Raw genomic sequence first — 17838 nt, 5'->3', positions numbered from 1 at the left:
TGTTCTTGCATTACTGGATCAAATTCCGCAATCATTTCAATTATACTTAAAAAATTTTCGTTATTTTCTTGATAGATCTTTTCGTTTTTTCCTCAGAATGCCAAATTATTTTTACCAAGATTTTTTACCACCGCTATTATTCTTAATAACACTTTTTTCCAATGATCTTTCTCTTTCTTAATTTGTCCTTGGACATTTTTATCAATTGTTTTATTCTTCAATAATCTTAGTTCTAAATCAATCCAAGTATTCATATTAGTAATATGCTCATTGGTTGTTTCGTGATTTTTAAGAATAGAACTAATATTTTTCCAATCCTTAGTTCCTCCATTAGCTAGTTGATTTGTATTAGATTTTGAATTGAACAACTTGCAACAAAAACAAAATACTTTATCTAGGTCTTTCGAATACACTAACCATTTTCTATCATGTTTCTCCCCATTTGGTAATTTTCAAATATAATGTGTAGTAGAAAAATGTCTAGAGTTCTTATCTATAGGAAAGTTTAGATCATCAACTCTTATTGGACCATTTTCTACTAATAAATCTCTTAATTTTATATCAATAGTTTCCCATTGACTTGGATCAAAAATATTTGTAGGATTATAATTAGGTTGATCATTAATAGTTTCACTCTCCTCTAAATTATTTTGAGCTTCATTATCAAGAATGGTGACATTACATGTTTGAACATTATCATGATCACCTTTGTTATTATCATTTTGTTGTATATTTTCATTATCTTCCAACTCTTTTTGATGAATTTCTTGTTCATTTATGAAACCTTCACTCAAATTTTCTGCAAGATTTTGTTTTTTACTGGTAATAAATTTGTCCATAGCTCCTTTTTGAGATTCAATTAGTTCTTCTCTGTCCTTTTTTTTTTTTTTTAGTTTTTCATATCCAAATAGATATTTTTCTAGTAGACATTTGTAATTAAAAAATATTTATGAATAAATGAAACAAAATCTATATAAAAAAAAAATTACAATATAACTAGAATAATATAAATTTAATGTATAAAACAATAGAATCTAGTTTATCAAATGCACAATTGCAGCTTTACTTAATATGATCACTTTACACTTTAAACGTGCACAAAAAAAATTAAAATTAATATTAATACAAAGTAAATTATTCTAAATTTATAATTTTGTTATCAATACTCTTTTTTTTTTTTTTTTTGTGTAGCATTAAACCTTTTTTTTTTTAGCAAAATGTGTAGGACTCAACTTGATTGGATCCACTAAGACCAACCCACTAGCAAAATGTGTAGGACTCAACTTAATCCACACTAAGACTAAGACCAGTCTAGAGCCCACTATCCCTCCATGGCTCCATCCCACTAAATCTGATTTCTTAAAAAAAAAATAATAATAAAAAAAAAAACAAAAACAAAACGTTTAAGACTAGAGAAGTCTAGAATCCATACTTTAAATCTTTAAGGTGTCCATTCGAACCATTCCATAGCTAGATAGCCTTCTAGAGAAATCTAAATTTAAAAGAACAAACAAAAAAGATTAAAGAGTACAACTAAACTAAAGTTCAGCCAAAAAGAAGTATAAAAACCCAGTAGCTCCTCTTCAAAAAAAAAAAAAAAAAAACTCAAACACCCAGCAGCTGAAGAAGACGAAAGAGGCAAAGGAAGAGAAAACAAAAAAGAACCTGAAATGAAGATCTGTGAACACTCTATTGCCAACACCAATTGATGAGTAAGTCAACTAAAAAGAGTGTTTTTTTTTTTAGAATCAAGATGGAAAGAGTTAGGGAATGAGAGTTTTTATTTTTTATTTTTTATTTGTTTCTTCTTTCTACGGTTCTGCCTTTAAGCTAAAGATTTATGCCTTTTGCAATCTTTTCTTCTGCAAGCAAAAGATTTGGGGATGGGAATAGTGTCACTTTAGTGTGAGAAACGGCCTTTTTTTTTTTTTTTTTTTCCTTCATATGATAGGAATTGGGATTAGCCTTCATGTCAATTCACAAGCCTCTCTTTTTTTTTTTTCAACTGAGAAAGTAATATTATATAATATATTATTACTATTTGGGGGCTTTAGGCGGTGGCCTAAATGGCCTATAGCTTCAGCCGGCCTGCCCTGGGTCTCTCTTTCAAGTGCCCACAACCGCCCCATTAGGGGCGGTTGTGAGCACTCAAAAGCTCAAGTTAGTGTTTTGAAAAAAATGTCAGATTGGGTGGAATTTTGTGTGTTCATAATTGCATACCTCTTGAACATTATTGGAGGGAGGTGTTTATACCCTTAATTTGCACATGCTAATCTTTAAAAAATCCATCATTGCATACCCAATTAGCTTTTTGTAAATGTGACTAGTCATTATCTATTTTGCTGGTCTAAAAGTGCTTTTAGGTAGTAGATAGAACTCCCACTAAAGAGATATGCAATTAATTTGACCTTCATTGATCAGATTTCTTGTTTAGCATCTTAAGAATCATGTCTAGATCGCTGGTAGTGAACGGCATGCCGGAAAGACCTCATAACTGGTAATCTATACATATGCTCTCTTCTCGTGTGCTAGTCTCCATTCTAGCCAACATTTGTAGGGGGTGAAATCCCTACCTTGCCCTCCCGTCATTTATTAACACCCGCCCAACAATAAACATATACTATCTGGAGGATCTTAATATGACGCAAGCCTTTGATGATGCTGATATATACAATTTGACCAAAAAAAAAAAAAAAAAACCAGCCAACTAACCAACCAACCAACTAAAAGTGGTGAATCAAACGTGGAAAAAGTTTTAACCTCCACCCCATGACAAAGTTCACCTAGATATCTTTTTTTTTTTTTTTGGTAAAAAGTTCACCTAGATATCACTCGTATGTACGCTATCAGTTTACTAACAGTCCGTCCTTATCAGTTTCTGGTTGCGTAAAATTGCACCACAAGCTCTATATCCTCAATTACTCATTAACATTGGTCGGCTGTCGCATCAGATTCTATGCTATAGCTACATTTATCTATCATGACCACACATTTTAATGCCTCTAATGGGAGGGCATCCTCATTTTTTACTCTTTCTTCTATTTCAAAATTTCATCATGTGAATGATATTCGCGAACGTATCGATACTCATTCTTTTGGTTTTTCATGAACTTTACCACACTGTGTTACTAATTATTATTCAGCTCCTTTGGAATAGGACACTAGACCCACCTTTTGATGCGCTTTCTTTTATGTGGAATTGATTACTTTTTTCTAGTCGTGAAGCAGGTGTATACCAAACCCCATCAATCATTTCTTAGAATTATATACATTTTTAAATAAAGTTTATGATGCAAAATTTTTCATAACTTACTATAAGTGTAACGTGGCAACGGCAAAGGCAAAGTGTGAATGATAGAAAAAAAAAAATGACGAGTTTATGTGAGAGTGATAAACAGTCAATTACAATCTACCTCTTAAGGTAGTTGTGGTTTTTTATGCAGTGATAGAATTAATCACCGTTAATTCACTTTCTGTTAATATCTTCCGTTTAGACGTGTCACAGTATCTTGTCGTCCAAAGCTTCTCTTCTCTTTTATGATAATTATTGATCCCAAACCATCTGTGAGATAATGCTGAGCTGTTTCACATGTTCAGCATAATATATATGCATAAAAGTTGAGTTTCATTATTGCATTTGAATTTAAAAAACCAAAAAGACTTTGCACGTTTTGTTTAATTAGACATCAAAAACTTGCTACTAATTAGAGCAGTGACATATACAGAGGTAGTAGTAGTTCTCACACAAGCAGTCCTAACATGTTGAGGAACAACGATATGGAAGTTTTCACGAGGTCTTTTAGAGAAGAAGAAGACGATGAAGAAGCTCTCAAATGGGCTGCTTTAGAGAGACTGCCTACATATTCACGTATGAGGAAAGGTATGCTCACTAGTGCAGAGGGTCAAGCTAGAGAGATTGACATAAAGAGTCTTGGAATATTGGAGAGAAAAGCTTTGTTAGATAGGCTGGTGAAAATTGCAGAAGAAGATAATGAGAAGTTCCTGTTAAAGCTCAAGGACCGCATTGATCGGTGAGTTCCATCAATCTACATTTTTAATTTAACATCTTTGAATTCTAAACTGATATGATGTCGGTGCGTAATTGATATATTCTTGTGATTTTTTGGTGTTTCCAGCAATTTCAAATACAGTGATTGAAATTGTTTTCCTCTTCTTGTTTTTGGGAGATTTCATTCCTGGCATCTAAATTTGTGTTCTTTGAATCATTTTTAATGCATTTATGCTCTCTGTCTCTTTAGCTTTAGCTTTAAGAACATGGGTAGAATTAATATTAATAAGTTTCAGTCTTTATCTTGTAAAAGAGATTTTGGCTTTTTATTATTACTATTTTTTATGATAGAGATTTTGGCTTCTTGGATAATTTGATAGTTGGAAAAGGAGGACTTGAACTCCCCTGTCTCCTTTGGAAACACTAGGTTGCTAATCGGTTATAATTGTTTCATTCCAGAAATTTGATCTAAATTTAATTTCATCCTTGATATTTGAAAATTATAATTTTTTCATAATTTTTATTTTGGCAAAATTATTGTTTTTATCCCTAAGGTTTGCATTAAGTTCATTTTTTGTTCTTAAACTTCAATTTTTTTTTTCATCCTTAAATTATTGAAAACATTACACATTCTATCTTTGAACTAAAATAAATAAATAATTTTTTTTTTATTCCTAAACTTTTGAAAACAATTATTTTTTCATCCAAACTTTAAAAAGATCTTTTGTATAATGCGTGTGACCAATAATTTTGTACCTCCTGTTTACCCATAGTCAATTTGATACAATTTGAGGTTTAAGATGATAATTTAAATGAATTTTCTTATATTTAACTATCAATTAAAGAATGTATCTTTAACTTTCTATATTATAAGTTTTATTTTAAATACATTCTTTTCATTTTTTAGACTCAAAATGACTACTAAGTTTTTTATTAAAGCATAATGTATAATAAACTAAAAAAAAAAATTATTTACTCAAAATATCATGGGTGAAAATAGATTTAGGATGAAAAGAGAAAAAGAGTAATTTGATAATAAGTGATTGCTAAAAGATGAAAGACTTTTTTAAATGTGAGAGGGCAAAAAATGGCTAGATGGATTTCTTCCATTTTTAGTTACCCTACTTTTCCAAATAAAAATGTCAATGAGTATGAGATATATTTTTACTTTAGATTGTTATACAAATATGGTATTTTATTATCTAAAAATGATTGGGTCTTCTTTTATTTGAGGGCTTTAGGCAATTGCCTAAATTGGTTAAATGTAGAAACGTTTTCAATAGTTTAATGACAAAATAAAAAATAAAATTTTAGAGACAAAAAATGAACTTCAAGCAAAATTTAGGAACATAAATAATATTTTCCCCAAAATTTTAAACGTTTTAAAAGTATCAATTTCTTCCTTTCATCTAGGGCTGTCTAGACCCGACCAGAGCTCGACAACTTGACCAAACCTCTCGACAACCTGGCCAAACTGCCTGACGCCGACCCGATTCTGGCCCGAATTGAAGGTCCAGTCTGTTGGCGGCGGGTTTTCGTTCTCAAAAACCGACACCGACAGGTCGAGTGGCGGGTTTGCATCTCCAAAAACTGAGCAACTCAAAACCGATCGGAGTTATAAAAAAATCTGGCCAAATCTGAAAAAACAAGCCAGATCCAACGAGATCTCGACCAAATCTGGGTAGATCTGGTGGGATTTAGCCAAATCCGGCCAAATCCTATCAATTTTTAGCAAAAAAAAATGCAAATTCCGAGGAAAATTCTAGATTCCGATGACGCCTTTTTAAAAAAAAAAAAAAAAAATGATTTTGATGCCTTTTTATTTATTTATTCTGATGATTGACACTCACCTTCACCCGAAACCGACTTGACTGATTTTTCTGGCGGTCGATTTCGGGTTCCTCCATCCTCTACCTGACGCCGACGAGTTGAGTTCGGGTTGGGTCCAAAACCGACCCGGCCCGACCCGTGAATAGCCCTACTTTCATCTATATGCCCTTAAAGACTTTTTTAAATGTGAGAGGGCAAAAAATGGCTCCATGGATTTCTTCCATTTTTAGTTAGAGGTGTACCCTACTTTTCCAAATAAAAATGTCAATGAGTATGAGATATATTTTTACCCTTTTTTTTTTTTTTTTTTTTTTGAGAAGGAGATTTATTGCTATACGAATATGGTATTGTATCATCTAAAAAGATTGGGTCTTTTTTTATTTCGGGGGCCTTAGGCAATTGTCTAAATTAGTTAAATGTAGAAATATTTTCAATAGTTTAATGACAAAATAAAAAATAAAAATTTAGAGACAAAAAATGAACTTCAAGCAAAATTTAGGAACATAAATAATATTTTCGCCAAAATTTTAAAAGTATCAGTTTCTTCCTTTCATCTACATGCCCTTAAATTTATATCAAACCAACTAAACTTTTTAACATTCCACATTAGCAACATGTCCACCACATATACAATTATTTGAACTCTAAATAGTAAATAGATGTAAAGGACAAAATTGACACCTTTTAAATTTCTTCTTAAAGGACAAAATTGACACCTTCTAAAATTTCAGATGAAGTTCAACTTGGACCATATTTTGGGAATGGAAAGTACATTTCATTTTGTTTTGTTTTCCTTGGTCATTTTGGGAGCCCTTTTATAATGTATTCATGTTGGTTTTGTTTCTTTGTTTGGTTTTTTAACTTGAACTCAGAGTTGGACTTGAACTTCCAACAATTGAAGTTCGGTTTGAGCACCTAAATGTGGAGGCAGAAGTTTACATTGGAAGCAGAGCGTTACCTACAATATTCAACTTCTTTGTCAACATGTTAGAGGTAAATGAAGTTTGTAGATAGTTGTATCATCTAACTATGACTTTCATCTCTATATATAGTTATATACTCACTCTGAAATCTCTCTCCCATTCTCTTTCTCTAAGGGATTCTCAAATTATCTGCACATTCTTCCAAGTAGAAAGATAACTTTACCAATCCTTCGAGATGTTAGTGGCATCATCCAGCCTCAAAGGTGATTATATATAGTGTCAATGATATTAGATTACACTTTCCAAACGGCTCATCTTCCATCTTGTTCATCCAATTCTGGCAGAATGACATTGCTTTTAGGCCCCCCAAGCTCTGGAAAGACCACATTACTATTGGCTTTGGCTGGAAAACTCAGTAAAGATTTAAAGGTAAGGAAGTTAAATGTCAGATGAATTTACTTTATTTTGGGTAAAATTATCTGAATAAGAATTGTCTGCCTCATTTTGAGTGTTCTACTTTATGTTCCATCAATCGTAACCTGTCACAAGTCTTTTTTTTTTTTTTTGGTAAGTAGATAGTGGGAGGGTCGAGGTGTGGTTCAAACCACACTCACATTGGACACTCCAAACAATGTTATAACCACTGAGCTATCACTTGAACCCCTAAAGTAGCCCAAATTAAAATGGAAACTATAGTTTATGGAGTAAAAAGTGGAACACCAAGAGTAGTAATGAGGACCGGATTTTAAAAATTATCTTATGATCTGATATGGTGATTAATGAACTTCAGTTTTCGGGAAGAGTTACGTACAATGGACATGGAATGGAAGAGTTTGTTCCACAGAGAACATCAGCCTATATAAGTCAACATGATCTTCACATAGGAGAAATGACAGTGAGAGAAACACTGGCTTTTGCAGCAAGATGTCAAGGGGTTGGACAACGTTATGGTCGGTTTAAACACCCACAATTTTAAGATATTCTGTTTGGCCAAGGAGTTCCGAGGTTTTGAATTTAGAATTTCAAATTTTGAAAATTTTGCAGAGATATTGGCAGAATTGTTAAGAAGAGAGAAGGCAGCAAATATTAAGCCAGATCCTGATATTGATATCTACATGAAGGTGACACAAACAGATTGTCCTTGAATTAATTGTTGACAGTTCATAAATTTGCAGTAATTATTGGAAAGGGGTTAACAGAACAATCTTCATTAGCCATTACTAAAAAACTTGATAGCTTAAATTCTTCAGGCAGCAGCACTTGAAGGACTGGAGACCAGTATTGTTACCGATTATGTAATAAAGGTACCACCTTAAAATGCATCTAGGAGATATGCACAACAATGTGATTATCTGTACAGTTTTAAACTTTCTGCTTTTATGACATTGTAGATTTTGGGGCTTGAAGTCTGCGCTGATACTATAGTGGGGGATGAAATGTTAAGAGGTATTTCTGGTGGACAGAAAAAACGACTCACAACAGGTAATACATAAAACAAAACGTTGCACACTCATGTTGCCTACTCAAATTGAAACCCGTAAATTGTGAAATGTACTTTAAGTTGATTCTTTGAAATTTCTGGTCAATATAAATATGATATAGGGGAGATGCTGGTTGGACCAGCAAGGGCATTGTTCATGGATGAGATATCCACTGGCTTGGACAGCTCAACAACTTTTCAGATTGTAAATTCACTCAAGCAATCCCTCCGTATTCTCAATGGAACTGCAGTCATCTCTCTTCTCCAACCACCTCCAGAAACTTATGAACTATTCGATGATATAATTCTTCTCTCAGATGGCCAAATTGTGTATCAAGGTCCCCGTGAAAATGTGCTTGAGTTTTTTGAATATATGGGTTTCAAATGTCCCGAGAGGAAGGGAGTTGCCGACTTCTTACAAGAGGTACTTCTAGTTTTTTTTTATGTGCTGTAAAGTATTGGAAATTTTTTAAAATGTTTTTTGTTTTTTGTGGGGCTGCAATAGGTGACATCAAGGAAAGACCAAGAGCAGTACTGGGCAAATAAAGATGAGCCTTACAGGTTTGTTAATGTGGACGAATTTGCCAAAGCATTTCACTCATTTGACATTGGTTGCAAACTTGGTGACAAGCTTGCTACTCCATTTAACAAGTCCGAAGGCCACCCTGCTGTTTTAACCACTAAGAAGTATGGTGTTAGCAAGAAAGAGTTATTGAGAGCTTGTGTTAGTAGAGAATTCTTGCTTATGAGGAGGAACTCATTTGTCTACATCTTCAAAATGAGCCAAGTGAGTATTTAATCATTTAAATTTTCAATTTTGAGTAAAATTGGGAGGAATTAAGTTTCAGTATATCTCAAAACTTGAATGAACTTATATTTTTTTTTTAAGTTCATACTCCTCTTATCATAAAAAAACTGAAATTTTGTATAAACTTCCTCCATAATGGTACAAAATACAATTTAAGCATTCGACATTTAAGTGATTAGTCCTTATTGTTCCTTTTATTTTCTTGCATTTTCAGCTCACTCTCATAGCTTTTATAATGATGACCTTATTTCTACGAACTGAGATGCATCGAGATACAGTGACAGATGGTGGTATCTATTTGGGTGCTCTCTTTTTTACGGCCCTTGTAGCTATGTTTAATGGAATTTCAGAGCTCAATATGGCCATCATGAAACTTCCTGTCTTTTACAAGCAAAGAGAACTTTTCTTCTATCCCTCGTGGGCTTACGCTATACCCACGTGGATCCTCAAGATTCCAATAAACCTTGTAGAATCTGCCATTTGGGTGGTGATGACTTATTATGTTATAGGCTTTGATCCAGACATTCGAAGGTGGAAAAAAAAATGAAAGCAGCATAATTTAAATTTAAGTTTACATTTTGGTTTCAGATTCTGACCAAAGCTCCTAATGGCAGGTTTTTCAAACAGTACTTTTTAATCCTGTGCATTAACCTGATGGCATCTGGACTTTTCCGATTAATGGCTGCATTAGGAAGGGATGTGATTGTTGCTAGCACAGTTGGGTCATTCGCTCTCCTTGTAGTGCAGGTTTTAGGAGGATTCATCATATCTCGAGGTGAAGTAATAAAATGAACAGATCCTGGTAATAAGTTTTCTATTCTTGATGCCAATTGGAAATAAATTCTAATTTTGTTTTCATTTTGCATCAGATAATGTGCCGAAATGGTGGTTGTGGGGTTATTGGATCTCCCCGCTGATGTATGGACAGAATGCTATAGCTGTGAATGAATTTCTAGGAAAGAGTTGGAGACATGTAAGCGTCCTTTAATAAATTTTTATGAAAGAAAAAAAAAAAATTAAGAAAAAAATTGGATAAAAGATTGATCAATAATTATGTGGAAATGTTTTTTTATTATAGGTGGCTCCCAATTCCTCAGAACAATTAGGAGTTTTGGTCTTGAAGTCTCGTGGGATTTTTCCACAAGCGGATTGGTATTGGATTGGAGTAGGAGCTTTGATTGGATATATTTTTCTGTTCAACTTCCTTTTCACTTTGGCTCTACAGTATCTCAGTCGTAAGTTCTATCTTCATATTTTGTCAAGTTCCGAAATTGGACTTACCTTTCTGATAAATGGATTACTTTGCTGCAGCCTTTAGTAAGCCTCAGACAGTACTATCCAAGGAGGCCTTGACTGAGAGAAATGCTAATAAAGCTGGAGAGTTCATTGAGCTATCATCTAGAGGAAAGAGCTTCCCTGGTGGGTCATTATGCTCCCAGATTCATGCTCTGTCTCTAACTTGTGGTATTTAAATTATAAATAATTACTGTGATAACAATACAGAACAAAGGGCTGAAGATCAAAGAAGTGTATCATCCAGGTCATTATTTATGAGAGTAGGCGGAATTGATGAAGCTTATCAAAATGGGAAGAGAGGAATGGTTCTTCCTTTTGAACCCCTATCACTTGCTTTCGATGAAATCAGATATGCTGTAGACATGCCACAGGTTCTTCTATTTTCAATTTAGATGTACCCTCAATGTACTTGGCAGGATATTTGTACTCAAATTTTCAAGTCATTACTATGTGTATAATCAGTGTTTTATTCATACATAATCTTGATTTTACACTGTCTTTTTCTCTTGAATTTCATAACCCTTTTCTACTTCAATGTATTGATTTTGTTGCTTCTCGTTATCCTATAACTCCCATCAACAACAAACTTGAATATGTCATTCTGAAACCAAAAAATATTTTCACTTTTGTTGACATACTCGCAGGAAATGAAAACTCAAGGTATTCTTGAAGATAGGCTTGAACTACTAAAGGGTATAAGTGGAGCTTTCAGGCCAGGAGTCCTAACAGCTCTAATGGGTGTTAGTGGTGCTGGTAAGACCACTCTAATGGATGTCTTGGCAGGAAGGAAAACTACCGGATATATCCAGGGTAGCATCACAATATCAGGCTACCCAAAGAAGCAAGAAACATTTGCTCGCATAGCTGGATATTGCGAACAAACTGATATCCATTCTCCACACGTTACAGTCTATGAATCTTTATTATATTCTGCGTGGCTTCGGTTAGCCCCTGAGGTTGATTCTATAACAAGAAGGGTACCATTTCTAAATCTTCTTCCTTTTCTTTTATTGAGGGCACATTGCAGTAAACTTAAAAGTAACGACATGCAAATGAGGGTTGTACATTCTGATTTGACACCTACTAAGGCAAAGTTGAACAAATTCAAGATAAAAAAAAAAACCAAAGAAATCTAATTTATGTTCAGTTATATTAGGATATTAGATTAAAATTGTGGTTTTGAGCTGCAGATGTTCATCGAGGAAGTCATTGAGCTTGTGGAACTGACCTCATTAAGGGAGGCACTTGTTGGATTGCCCAATGTGAGTGGCCTCTCAACTGAGCAGCGCAAGAGGCTGACAATTGCAGTTGAGCTTGTTGCTAACCCATCTATAATATTCATGGATGAGCCAACCTCTGGCCTTGATGCCAGGGCAGCAGCAATAGTAATGAGGACAGTGAGGAACACTGTTGACACAGGACGAACAGTGGTTTGCACCATACATCAGCCAAGCATTGATATTTTTGATACCTTTGATGAGGTTAGATACACACACACATATCTCTATATATATGTTTGAGGGCCATCTCTAACGGAATGGCTCAATGTTGCATTTCAGCTACTTCTTTTGAAAGTGGGAGGGGAGCAAATATATGCAGGTCCATTAGGCGGCCGCTCATCCCATCTGATTAAGTACTTTGAGGTTAGGCAAATAAACAATTGATACGTACATATCAACCCACTTTTGCGACATATATAGTTACCAAAATATTTGGATTTTGCTTCGTAAGGAAATCAACGGAGTTCCTAAAATTAGAGATGGATATAATCCTGCAACTTGGATGTTGGAGGTTACTTCAATAGCACAAGAAACAGCTCTCGGTGTTAATTTCACTGATGTGTACAAGAACTCAGAACTATATAGGTAAAGCTTTCGTTACAACTTTTGTTTCATCTCTAGTCCAAAGAAACATTAGAAAAATTAAAACATAACTTGAAACTTGATATATTTTCTCCCCAAGTTTAATATGATAATCCATCATGACATCTATATATCTATATCTATATATATATATATATATATATATATATATATATCTAAAAGCTGAAGCGTAGAGTTTAATGTTATTACGCTACTATTAAGCCACATCATCAACCTATTTTTCAATATTTTCTCTCTTTTTTAATTATTTTTCTCCTTATTAATTTGCTACTTTATAATTACACTTTCTCTAACATTTACTTACTTTTACCTTTTTATTTCCCCACTACTCTATACCTTAACCTTACAATTTCTCTATCCCTTCATCTTCCTTTTATTTCAACTCTTATTCTCACCAATTTTTTTACTATAAAAATTTGTTATTTACTATTTCATTCAAACTATATTTTGCTCATACAAAAAGGTGAATTCTCTCTCTCTCTCTCTCTATTATATATATATATATATATATGTATGTATGTATGTATTCTTTCTTTTGGTGGATGTTTAATTCTTTAGATTGGTGAATTTTTATGTTTAACTCTACTTTAGATTGATATGATTTGGTTATATATATATATATATATATATATATATATTTTTTTTTTAATCTTTTTAATTTTTTATCTTTGTTTATTACATGTTATCCTATGAAATTACATAATGATTTAATGTTACTCTATTACATAGCATGAATTGGATAAATTTGGTGTTTACAACTATACGTTTTCTTTTAAATATTCTTCTACTCATCTTCTTTTATATAATTTTGTTATTTGTCTCACATTCTCTTCCAAAAAAAGGTGATTGCTCTCTCTCTCTCTCTCTTATTAATTCTTTTTTGCAAATCTATTTTAGATTGAATTTTTTTTTTTTTTTTTTTTTTTTTTTTGTGTCTCTACTTTTGGATGATTCATTTTGGTGGCGTGTTTTTTGAGTTATTTATCACATGTACTCTCTATCCCTCTTATAGTTTTGGTTTGAGTTAATTTTTAGATATTTTAGAAGTGAGATGATTATGTATTTAAATGTCTCTATAAATTATTTACGTAATATCAATTGTAAATTTGTAATGATATTTGGTTATCATGATAATCTTCTTAAGATAATGAGAAATTAAAATAATCAATTTTGGAACTTAAAAATTTTAGTTGTAGAAAAAAAAAAAAACCATAACATGACTTGGATAATTTTGGAAATTACAGAATAATTTAATGTTATTGTATTACATATCATGGCTTGGATAAATTTGGTATTTACAACTATACATTTTCTTTTAAATATTCTTCTACTCATTTTCTTTTATATAATTTTGTTATTTTTTTTACATTCTCTTCCAAAAAAATGTGTTTGATTTCTTTCTTTCTCTCTCTCTCTCTCTCTCTCTATTATTAATTCTTTCTTGCAACTCTATTTTAGATTGATGAATTATTATTATTATTATTATTTTTTTGTCTCTACTTTTGGATGATACACTTTGGTGGTGTGTTTTTTGAGTTATTTATCACATGTACTCTTTATCCCTCTTATAGTTTTGGTTTGAGTTAATTTTTAGATATTTTAGAAGTGAAATGATTATTTATTTGACTATAAATTATTTAAGTAATATCAATTGTAAATTTGTGATGAGGTTTGATTATCATGATAATCTTCTCAAGAGAATGAGAAATTCAAATAATTAATTTTGGAACTTAAAAATTTTAATTGTAGAAAAAACAAGAACAAAAACATAACACACTATACAAATGTTTGAATAATATAGATCACTTGAAAAAAGAATATTATTTCTATCTTTTATCTCAAAAAAAAAATAATGGAATAATATTAATCAAATGTACCTAAGTTTGTTATTGAAAAAAAAAAACTCCAAATAATAAAATGATATATTTGTAGAGATGGAGATATGAAAAATAATTTTAGAAATAATATCTCCACTACGTTTTATAGAATAAATCATATATTATACCACGTTACAAAATAGTTGTATATTTTCACGCATTACATGGATCTACGATTAGTTTAAATAAATCACATGGCTATTAAATAAGTCACATAACTAAAAACACATGTACATTGTTACCTAGTGCCTAGTGGGTTGAAGATTTTCTCATTAGAAATATTTTCCTTATAATCTTGTTGTATATGGGATTTCATATTTCACTATTAACGCTTAAAGGACAATGATTCAGGAGAAACAAAGCATTGATCAGGGAACTAAGTACACCCCCACTGGGCTCCAAAGATCTATTCTTCCCTACTCGTTATTCACAATCTTTCTTCGACCAATGCATCGCTTGCCTGTGGAAACAGCAGTGCTCTTACTGGCGAAACCCATCTTATAATGCTGTGAGACTTTTATTCACAACAATCATAGCTTTGTTGTTTGGGATGATATTTTGGGATCTTGGTTCCAAAAGGTATATCTATTGCAAATAACTTAAAACCCAAGGCATGAAAATTGAATCTAAAAATGTTAAACCTCAAGAGTGACTAATATGTACTAAATTGGCCATTTTGAGCTCTTGTCCTCAAAGTGCTTGTACTTGGCTCGACTAGGTGTGCTCCCTAGTTCAGTCCTGACCTGCAAAAATAATTTCCTTGGCCAACCCCTTCGTGGGCTCACCCGGCAGAACCTCTGTTGAAAGCCTTGAGGATGGGAAACAAAAAAAAAAAAACTAATATGGGGAATCACAGGACAAAGCAACAAGACCTGTTCAATGCATGGGTTCTATGTACACTGCCGTTGTCTACATTGGGGTACAAAATGGCATGTCAGTGCTGCCAGTGGTGGCTACTGAGAGAACGGTCTTTTACAGAGAAAGAGCGGCCGGAATGTATTCAGCCCTGCCATATGCCATTGGACAGGTAAAATTTCTTGTTTTTGTATTAGACTTTCCTGTAGAAAATTGATCGATTTAACTTTCTACTTTTCCTGTAGCAAAAAGTTGTGTTAGGGGGAAAAAGGCGAAAAGCATTCTCCATTTGAATTGGATCTATATCATGGTTCAAATTAAATACTATAAATAAAAATATATATCTAGTAGCATGTCATTTAAATTTTTAAGTGAAGTGACGCTTGGTAGACTATTGTATTTAGGAAATAAAATCACAACCATGAAATGGACTCTTTATGGTACCTATTGTGTGTGTGAAGCTTTCTCCTGGAACTTGAACCTTAGAGGCTGTTTGAATTGCAAATTTTGATAACTCAATTATCAGTTTCCACTTTCCATAACTCATAACTCAAAAATGGTAGGACCCATAGCAAAAAGGTTGTTTGGCAAACGAAAACAGCCAAATTATGTTTTCAGTTTCCATAACTCATAACTCAATAGCATTTTCGTAAATGAACACACATGGAGGGACCTACAACCGCAACTTTTGACCACCTTTTGACTTTTTTTTTTTTTTTTTCACTTGTTCGCGTTTCAGTCTGGGTTTTTTTTTTTTTTCAGTTGGTCTTCAGTTCGGGTTTTTTTTTTTTTTGTTTTTTTTTTTTTTTTTTTTTTTTTTTTTTTAGCTTCGGTGAGTTTGGGTACTGAAAAAAAAAAAAGAAAAAAGAAAAAAAAAGCTGCACCGGCTGACAGGAATGGGCCCACAAATAGTGTGAAAAATATTGAGTGATGGAAATTGGGTGATGATGTCAAACGGGTGTGAAAATTTGAGTGATGAGTGATGAAAATTGAGTGATCAAAAAGGTAAAGCCAAACAGCCCCTTAGCCCTTGTTCCCCACAACTCACAAGCATTAACAGAAATTCAAAATCCTTATTAAGCTGGTGTTTTGTGTATGTGTGTATTTATATATATATATATATATATATAGAGAGAGAGAGAGAGAGAGAGAGAGAGAGAGAGAGAGAGAGAGAGAGAGAGAGAGAGAGAGAGAGGATCTTCATTTGTCTTTAACACATTCCAAATTTTGAGTTAATTATTACAATTTACTATCCAATAATAAAGTCATATTTTGTGTAAAATTTAAAGTGAAATAAACGCAACAACAAGCCTTAATCTCAAATTTGGGGTCGGCTATGGATCCTCAATAGATAGGCTAGGGTCAGCCACATGTATTTTTTTTCCCCCTTCATTCTATTATTTGAAGTCATATTCCCTATTAGATCCTTACTTGAAAAGTTTTTTATTTTTTATTTTTATTTTATCACTTCTACTAATGTTATTTCTGGTCTTCCTTTACCCTTTTTAATGCCCTCAACTTAGAACAACTTACTCTTTCTTACCAATGCATTAATTGCTTTCCTCTACCATTTTTTGAGGGAGACTTTGTGCCACTATTGTAATCTCTCTATTGTTTTATTGTAATTTTCTCCTTTCATTACTTGTGGACATAGGCATTTTGCCAAACCATAAAAAAATTTCTCTGTTTTGTGCTTATTAAATTAGTATTTTTCTTTTGCACAATAAATATTATATGAAATTGAAAATTTATAGGGAAATACCAATATTAGATGCTATTCATAAAGAATTTTAGAATTGATCTATCATGCATTCCAATGATATCTTACCCTCAAAAAAGAAAGAAAGCAAAGAGCAACATGTTTTGTGTTTTATTTTGTCTAGGCTGTCCTGATGAACACTTGAACTCATGACAATGATCCTAACCAAGTCCCATTCTTTTGTAGGTTGTTATTGAGCTTCCATACATTTTTCTTCAAACTGTCATTTATGGGGTTATAGTATATGCCATGATGGCATTCGAATGGACAGTTATGAAGTTCTTATGGTATCTTTTCTTCATGTACTTCACCTTATTATACTTTACATTATATGGGATGATGACCGTGGCTCTTACTCCCAACCACCACATTGGGAGCATAGTTTCATCTGCCTTCTATGCAATATGGAACCTTTTCTCAGGATTCGTTGTTCCCCAAACGGTAACTACTAATATTCTACACACATACATACATATACAGACTATGCACATTTGCATATTACATATACACACACAAAATGAAACCATTAGGATTAAACTTTATTTCTATGACAGAGAATTCCAATATGGTGGAGATGGTACTATTGGGCTTGCCCTGTTGCTTGGACCTTGTATGGATTGTTTGCTTCACAATATGGAGATGTCAAGGACTTTCTTGAGTCTGGTGAAACTGTAGAAGATTTTGTAAGGAATTACTTCGGCTTTAGAAATGACTTTTTGGGCGTCGTTGCAGCTGTGATTGTTGGGATTCCAATGCTCTTTGGATTCATATTTGCCTTGTCTATCAAGGCCTTTAACTTTCAAAAGAAATGAATATGTTTTTGTTAAAAAAAAAATATATTAAACATCTGTTTGGGATGAGCCGAAAAATTCAACTTATCTACACTTTTAGCCTATTTTTATTACTATTTATTGGTCTCATTTTACTTTTTGATATTATTTATGAGTCTTACTATATTATTCAATTTCTTTTTTAACTTCTTTTTTGCACTTACAACAAAATTTTTTTAGTTTCAACTAAATAAGCTGTTCCCAAACGGACATCTTGCATTATTTTAAAATTTGATAATTAATTACTTTGCCTAAATTCAAACATTCTAGATGTATCTATGAACATAT

The 17838-nt window shown here is 32.6% G+C and overlaps 1 pseudogene across 1 annotated transcript; it reads left to right on the top strand.

Moving 5' to 3' along the window:
• Window positions 1–3409: 3409 nt before the first annotated feature.
• LOC115970885 lies at window positions 3410–17627 on the top strand (annotated as a pseudogene). Its single transcript, XR_004087170.1, has 24 exons — window positions 3410–4031; window positions 6712–6832; window positions 6937–7025; window positions 7107–7191; window positions 7553–7712; window positions 7807–7883; window positions 8013–8066; window positions 8154–8244; window positions 8365–8666; window positions 8748–9029; window positions 9265–9581; window positions 9665–9825; window positions 9920–10023; window positions 10129–10285; window positions 10362–10469; window positions 10554–10717; window positions 10991–11323; window positions 11537–11827; window positions 11906–11989; window positions 12078–12211; window positions 14458–14685; window positions 14963–15133; window positions 16907–17161; window positions 17275–17627. The product of XR_004087170.1 is annotated as a pleiotropic drug resistance protein 1-like (transcript).
• Window positions 17628–17838: the final 211 nt, after the last annotated feature.

The sequence above is a fragment of the Quercus lobata genome, chromosome 12 (genome assembly GCF_001633185.2).
Source record: "Quercus lobata isolate SW786 chromosome 12, ValleyOak3.0 Primary Assembly, whole genome shotgun sequence".
NCBI lineage: Eukaryota > Viridiplantae > Streptophyta > Magnoliopsida > Fagales > Fagaceae > Quercus > Quercus lobata.
The sequence above is the reverse complement of the archived record's forward strand: the minus strand, read 5'-3'. Positions and strand labels throughout refer to the sequence as shown.